The 7,916-nt window shown below is 49.5% G+C and overlaps 1 pseudogene across 1 annotated transcript; it reads left to right on the forward strand.

Moving 5' to 3' along the window:
• Positions 1 to 1,360: 1,360 nt before the first annotated feature.
• On the forward strand, positions 1,361 to 6,776 carry LOC117082243 (annotated as a pseudogene). The gene is made up of 5 exons (XR_004436530.1): positions 1,361 to 1,536; positions 1,647 to 1,685; positions 4,845 to 5,374; positions 5,478 to 5,900; positions 6,180 to 6,776. The product of XR_004436530.1 is annotated as an uncharacterized serine-rich protein C215.13-like (transcript).
• The last annotated feature ends 1,140 nt before the right edge of the window (positions 6,777 to 7,916 follow it).

Consider the following 7,916-nt stretch of genomic DNA (forward strand, 5'->3'; position numbering starts at 1 on the left):
TGGTGAGGTCTGGTTTTCCACACTGAACTAAAATGAGCTTTCGCTATGTCAGGTACAAGACTGACCCTAGAAGCACACATAGCGCATCTCATAGAAGCTTTTAATAGTTCATATTTACTAAAGAGCAGGAATACAGAGCGATGAAGATGAGCTGAAGACAACAGGTGACTTGCCAGCAGGCCACAGTGTGCTTTTTCTTTGTCCCTCCATGGAAGGTGTTAACTCTCCCTCCAGTTGTGAGGATCACTTGGTTCATTTATGGGAAGGTTGTCAGGGGACCTTTGAATCACGGCCTTCAGATGCTGGAAGGGAAGAAGGAATCCCACACAGGCCGGTGGATCATGTGCGTGCATCTCTCTCCCTTCTCAACTGAGGAAACTGAGAATGAAAGAACGTGACTGAGCAGAAAGGGAGAGGCGGCTGTCAGAGGTGGAAAAAACCAGGAAATTGGCTCTAGAAAAAATACGCATCTGCGAGTGAGTTCAGAAACCCACACCAGCCTCTTGGGAAAGCCCCGCTGGGGTGTTTTGTTTTAAATCTTTGTACAATGTATAGACACAGTTAACACAGAAATGGAAACAAATGGTCAGAAGAGATCCAGAGAGAGAGAATTCACACAAGAGAACACAAAGTACCTTAAGATTTACCTGTGATCAAAACATGTCAAGTAGCTAAGTATCTCCTGACTGCAATGCCGGCCAGACTGTGTGGAAACTCGGTTCATACCAACCGTTTTAGGGGTGGTGTGAGTTGTCATCATCCTTAGGAAAATGTGTTGTTGTAGGATCAACCCGTCCTTCAAAAGGACTGTGCCTGTTCATCAGCTCAGCTGTGTCTGCCCTGTGAAATATGGCAAGGATATTAATTCCAGGAGAATGGAGCTTCCTGATAAAAGATGCCCAATGAAGGATGAATTAGGGACATAATGAAAATGGTAAGGAATTTGTCAACTCACAACCCAGCAGGCATTAAGTAAAAGAGGAGGAGGCATTACAGCAACAGTTTTGATCGTACTGTACTTTTTTTTTTTTTTTTTTTTGAGACAGAGTCTCTCTCTGTCGCCCAGGCTGGAGTGCAGTGGCCGGATCTCAGCTCACTGCAAGCTCCGCCTCCTGGGTTTACGCCATTCTCCTGCCTCAGCCTCCCGAGTAGCTGGGACTACAGGCGCCCGCCACCTCGCCCGGCTAGTTCTTTTGTATTTTTTAGTAGAGACGGGGTTTCACTGTGTTAGCCAGGACGGTCTCAATCTCCTGACCTCGTGATCCGCCCGTCTCGGCCTCCCAAAGTGCTGGGATTACAGGCTTGAGCCACCGCGCCCGGCCCATACTGTACTTTTATAATCATATGAAATACATGTTCTATGTACAGATAGATTGTGTAAGGGGTCAGTTGTGAGGACATCAGGAACATGGCAGATTATTTAAAATCGTACTGAAGATGATGCTTTGTCTGACGAAAGTGATTCTAAACCATAGGAAAACGATTCAAGACAGACAAGAGCTGCGGCGGTGGGTAGAGGACTCCTACAGATGTGAGGTAAGGAGCCTTCCTCCCCGCAGTTGCAGGATCCTTAAGTACTCATGAAGATGCCGCCACAGCCCCTAGACTCTCTCAACACACACTTTCTCAGGTGTTGGCTTTTTCAGATGGCCCCTTCTGCTGCAAGAAAGGCCCTCAACAACTGGGCAAGCTTTTTTTTTTTTTCTCCTCCTCCTTGCTTTTGGGCCAAGTCAGGACATGGATGTATTTTTCTCCCCACAGCTCTGTGCCCAAGCCTTGCAGAGGGAGACGGCAGAGAGGAAGGCTGCCTGCAAGCAGCACAGGTAGGTAACTGTCATGGACAAATTTTAAGGATGTTTTTGTTTTAAGATGAACTTTTGAGTGTCTAGTAAAAAACATGGTGTTTTAATTCTTCAGGTCAATTCTTTCTCTATCTTCAAGATGGGAAATGATGGAAAAGCAGGGAGTGACAGAGAGACACATGAGTCAGGAGGCAGCCCAGGGACGGCCAGGGCTAGAGAACCCTTTCTGGAAAGGAAGGAGCTCGCTGTGAAGGCAGCCGCTTAACTTCTGCTGCACAATCCACACACCCTGCTTCTCCTTCGGGGGTGAGGGCTTAAGTGGCAAGACCCTGTTTTTCTCAGGTGCCACAGTTGAGTGGCTCTTGGCTGGTCCCCTGTGAATGGTGGAGCTCAGACCCCTCCACTGACTGTGGACACTGTTCCACCCTGATGTCTTGGCTACTTTTAACTGAGGGGATGAGCCTAGAAGGCAAATGGGCCAGGTCCCCTTCCAACCTTGAGTCAGTGGGAAGGTGTTATTTTTTTTTTATTATTTGAGAAAAGTAACACCAATAACATTTTAGAATGGGAGCCATAAGTGCTGATGGGAGCAGAAATTTTCTGGCTATGTCTTCACGGATCAATATTTCTTCTTTTCTTGAAGAAGCATTTATTTACAGTTTTTAGAGCTTCCTTCATTCTTTTTGTTTAAATTGTTTATTGTGAACTATAAAACTTCATCAGTAAATTAAATTTCTATGTCATAACTTCTCCAGCATTTGAAGTGTAATCCTAAAACTTTCCAGTTAATTTCTATAGCTCTTACCTTTCCTCATGACTGTTAGTCTCTTTACGTCCATTTCTGTTCATAAATATTGATAATACCTGGTCAGATATGGAGGTTAGATTAATTTTGAACGCCCCTATGGCTTGAAGAAAAGGAGAGAGTGCTGTTTCTGTCCAGGGTTCATTGATATTCTTCCCATCCATGGATGTTCCTATTTTAATTTTGAGTCTGTGCTCACATGATGAGTGACTTCCTCTGATATGTACAGTGAACTTTTGATTTAGAGCCCATTTCCAGCTGCTTAGAGCCCGGCCTGTCCACAGTCAGTGGAGAATTAAGAAGATCCCTGGATGAGGGCTCTGTGGTGTCTTCCTCAAGGATGAGGCCCAGAGGGTGGCAAAGAGAGTGAGGTGGCAGCGGAGGGTGTGGAGGGTTTCTCGTTCGGCACAGAGCATGGAAGCCCAATTAAGGCCTGTTCCCTTCTCTGGCCCTTAGCGGATTCAGGACCTCATTCGGTTCCATGAGGAACAGCCGCTCTGTCCCACCTGAAAATACAGAGAAGACAAAGGTAAATGCTGGGGTCGGTTTCCCTCTGGTTCAGGACACTTTTGTCTTTTCCTACAGTGCCCTCTCCTGGCCTGTCCTCTGCTCTGTGGATTTTTTGAAAGCAAAATCTTCCCCATGAGCTTTCAGGCTTCTCCATTTCCAGCTGGTCATCTTTGGTGGCACCTCCAGAAGCCATAAAGGCTTAAGGGCCGAGGGCTGCAGGGCTGTCACTGTTCTGTTTCCAGAAATAACAAGAGGATGCCGTTGAGCTCCACTGCGGTCGGTCTTATGGCCCAGTAGACCCTGCCGATCCCTTTTACTCACACTGGTGTGGAGTCCCCTTCCCAAAATATGTGGGGTTTCTTTTTGTTGTTGTGATTTTCTTTTCTGCTATAAGGTAGGTAATTAACCTTCAGAATATCCGCCGTAATCCCAGAAGTGAAAACTCATCGATCCAACATTAATATGTGCTTTGTGCAATTTTGAATGTTCTTTGGCAAAGTCAGTTCCATAGTTCATCACAGTCCCGTCTGTTCTTAACTGTGTTGAGCAAAAACGGCCCCACCCTCACCCAGTGTTGCCCTTGATCTAATATTCTAAGTGTCAGAGGTTCCATATTTTAATAGAAAATGTGCCCCGGCTGTGAGGTGGTGGAGAGTGAACGTCACTCATTGCCTACAGGCACAATTCCCAATGAAGGCCTTCAATGATGCTCAGCCGAGCTGGTTCTCGTGTGGCTTCTGTATCTCCGACAGCTGCTAAATCCTCTGATCACACATCATGGGACTCATACACTTGAAATCAAACACATTTTTAAACTGCTTCTGTTGTTGAGAATTCCCACCTCATTTTTCCATGGACAAAATTATCCTTTATGTCGTAGTGCACTTAAAATTTGATATTACCTAGAAGTTAAAGAAATATGATAGCCGTGCCAAACTGATATCTGTATGTAGGATTATTCTGTCAGAAAACCCTCTCCCAGTTCCCCTGCAGCTCTTCAGGAATCCCCATCTCCCCAGAGCTCTTTGTGCCCATGGATGGCACCTCCAAAGTAGGGAAGACCCTTTGTCAAGAAGGGAAGCAGAAGGGGGATGAGAGGGTCTTGCAGGCAGAGCTGGAATGGACTTCCATTCTGCTTCTTGCCAGCTGTGTGATGCTGGGTGAAATTTCTCCTTCCTCTGGGAGCCTCTGTTTTCTTAGATTTGGAGCAGGGTGGTCACACTGACCTTGCAGATTTCTGAGACTCAGAGACAGCACATGAAAAGCCTGGAGGCCATTCTCTTAAGAGTAGCTGTGACTCATGTGCGGACAGTGGGCTTTTCATGCTTCTCTTTCTGTTTATCTGATGCAAGGAACATGCTCTGGTGATGGTGGTGAGGGAGGAATGAGGATAGACATAGACACCCCTGTGTCAGAAACTTAATTTTTTGTTACTGGGTTATGACTTTGTCTTCACAGGGACAGGCCCCCAGCCTGCCTACATTTGCAGACAGAGTGGTGTGTGGGGATAGCAGTTTGTCCCCATGACTTTTCTTCACTCCCCTGCCATCGGCAGGACTCAGTTGAAGGGAGTTTTTTTTTGGCGGGGGGCGGGCATTGATGCTGCCATTTTGAAACCTGGAGGAGGGAAAGGTACAAGGGACTATCACCTGCAGCTTGTGTTGGTTTTTGTGTTTTTATCCATCATATTCATATATTTCAAAACATTTTCTCCTCCTGACTTGCAGGTAAATGTGGCTGCAGGGAAGTCTCATCCTTTCTCAGAATGGCCCTACTTGCCTGATCTCATGGCTGGCCCTTCAGGATCACTGATGGGCTGCCAGCCGCCTCGTCCTCCTGGGTGTCATCTGGGAACTCAACCACTCCCTCCATCTGGAGGTTTTCTGGGACCTCAACAAACTCCTTCACTGGAGTGTCCTCTGGGAACTCAACCACCTCCTACACTAGAGAGTTCCCTGAAAACTCAACCACCTCCTCCACTCAATTGTTCTCCAGGGCCTCTTCCAGCTCCTGCAGCTGTCAGTCCTCCAGGACCTCATCCACCTGCAGCTGTCAGTGCTCCAGGACCTCATCCACCTGCAGCTGTCAGTCCTCCGGGATCTCATCCACCTCCTGCAGCTGTCAGTCCTCCGGACCTCATCCACCTCCTGCAGCTGTCAGTCCTCCGGGACTTCATCCACCTGCAGCTGTCAGTGCTCCAGGACCTCATCCACCTGCAGCTGTCAGTCCTCCGGGACCTCATCCACCTCTTGCAGCTGTCAGTCCTCTAGGACCTCATCCACCTGCAGCTGTCAGTCCTCTGGGACCTCATCCACCTCCTGCAGCTGTCGGACCTCTGGGACCTCATCCACCTCCTGCAGCTGTCAGTCCTCCGGGACCTCATCCACCTCCTGCAACTGTCAGTTCTCCAGGACCTCATCCACCTGCAGCTGTCAGTCCTCCGGGACCTCATCCACCTGCAGCTGTCAGTCCTCCGGGACCTCATCCACCTCTTGCAGCTGTCAGTCCTCTAGGACCTCATCCACCTGCAGCTGTCAGTCCTCTGGTACCTCATCCACCTCCTGCAGCTGTCAGTCCTCCAGGACCTCATCCACCTGCAGCTGTCAGTCCTCCGGGACCTCATCCACCTCCTGCAGCTGTCGGACCTCTGGGACCTCATCCACCTCCTGCAGCTGTCAGTCCTCTGGGACCTCATCCACCTCCTGCAACTGTCAGTTCTCCGGGACCTCATCCACCTGCAGCTGTCAGTCCTCCGGGACCTCATCCACCTCCTGCAACTGTCAGTCCTCCTGGACACCATCTACCTGCAGCTGTCAGTCCTTTGGAACCTCATCCACCTCCTGCAGCTGTCCGTCCTCCCGGACATCATCCGCCTCCTGCAGCTGTCACTCCTCCCAGACATCATCCACCTGCGGTTGTCAGTCCTCCGGGACCTCATTCACCTCCTGTAGCTGTCAGTCCTCCTGGTCCTCATCTACCTGCAGCTGTCAGTCCTCTGGGACCTCACCCACCTCCTGCAGCTGGTGGTCATCTCGGACCTCATCCACCTCCTACAGCTGTAGGTCTTCTGGGACCTTATCCACCTCCTGCAGCTGTTGGTCCTCCAGGATCTCATCTACCTCCTGCAGCTGTTGGTCCTCTGGGACCTCATCCACCTCCTGAAGCCATAGGTCTTCTGGGACTTAATTCATCTGCAAATTGTGTCTGTCTTCCGGGAACTCATCCACCTCCAGCAGCTCTTGGTCCTCCCAGACCTCATCCACGTCCAGCATGTGTCTTCCCTCCAGGACCTCATCCATCTTTTGTTGCTGCCTTCCTCTGGGACATCATTCACCTTTTTGTTCTGTGAGGCCTCTGGGACCTCCAACTACGTCTCCACTTAGTAACCTCTGGATCCTCAGCCACCCCTTCTGGGTGGCGTCTGGCCCCTCAATAACCACCTCACATGAATCTCCTCAGCTGCTTCAATGATCTCCACTTGTGGCCCCTGGGACTTCAGCCACCTTCTCCACCCGGGTCTCCTGTAGTACATCTGCTACCTTCTCTACTTGGCTGGCCTCTGCTATCTGAACCGACTCCTCCAGGACCTCAATCAGCTTCCCTACCCATTGTGGCCTCGACCACCACCTCCACATGTACTACTTGGTATGTTTATCTGAACAGTATGAACTGAGTTGCAAAATAGATTCATCTTTCCTTTTTTGAATGAATAAAAATGTCACAGATTGTACTGCAGGGCTTTACAACGCGAGGGTAGTACGTGCTGAGGATGTGGTCACTTGGCTCAAGTTTCTGAGACTACAAGTCAGTTGCATTATTTCCTCATTATGACCTTGGAAGCAGGTATCTTCTATAGATGAGGAAAGAGTTGTTGTTTTGTTTTGTTTTTTTATTTCTGGCGGGGACAGAGTCTCACTCTGTCACCCAGGCTGGAGTGCAGGGGTACACTCCTGGCTCACTGCAACCTCTGCCTCCAAGGCTCAGGTGATCCTTCCACTTCTGCCTCCAGAGTAGCTGGGACTACAGGTGTACAACACCATGCTTGGCTTTTTTTTTTTTCCTACTTTTTGTAGAGACTGTGTTTTACCATCTTGCTCAGGCTGGTCTCAAGCTCCTGGAGCCATGCCATCTGCCCACTTCGGCCTCCCAAAGTGCTGAGATTACAAGTGTGAGCCACTGTGCCCAGCCATAGATTGTTCGTAGAAGCTAGAAACACCAGTTTTACAGGTGTGTATGGAACCTGGGCCATATGGCCAGCTCTGTGAGGGATGAGACCCGTCCCTGACTGGCAGGGCATCCTGTGTCCTGCAGCAGAGAGACCCACACTGAAGGGCACAGAGCTTCTGACCACCCCAATGGAAGCACAGGTGAAAGGATGCAAGGTGCAGAAGGAGGAGAAGAATCTCCTGGGAGTAAACAGGGGGCTGTGGAAGAGAAAGATGAAGCAGGGAGGTGTCACATGGGGGTTTGTAGAACTCAGATGGAGCTGGAAGGCTGCTCCTAGCCAGGCAAGCAGTATGAGCAGGAGCATGGAGGCTGCGTGAGGGCCACACACAGCCGCTGTGGGAGCCCAGATAGCACAGTGTGCACAGGGAATTACCCCCACAGCACTTCCTTGTTACCCTACAGCCTTTAGTACATTATCGGCAGAAAGATGATTCTTTCCCTGGGTGTGTGAAGGCTCTGGATCGGGGTGAATGAATGCCTAGAGGTCTGAAAATTTAGCTTTGTTCTGTCAGGGGAACCTGTGTCCCTGAGTTTTTATGGCCCAAGGAGACTAGCAATGAGGATGGGTCTGG

This window comes from Trachypithecus francoisi, unplaced genomic scaffold (assembly GCF_009764315.1).
Source record: "Trachypithecus francoisi isolate TF-2019V2 unplaced genomic scaffold, Tfra_2.0 Lachesis_group9, whole genome shotgun sequence".
NCBI lineage: Eukaryota > Metazoa > Chordata > Mammalia > Primates > Cercopithecidae > Trachypithecus > Trachypithecus francoisi.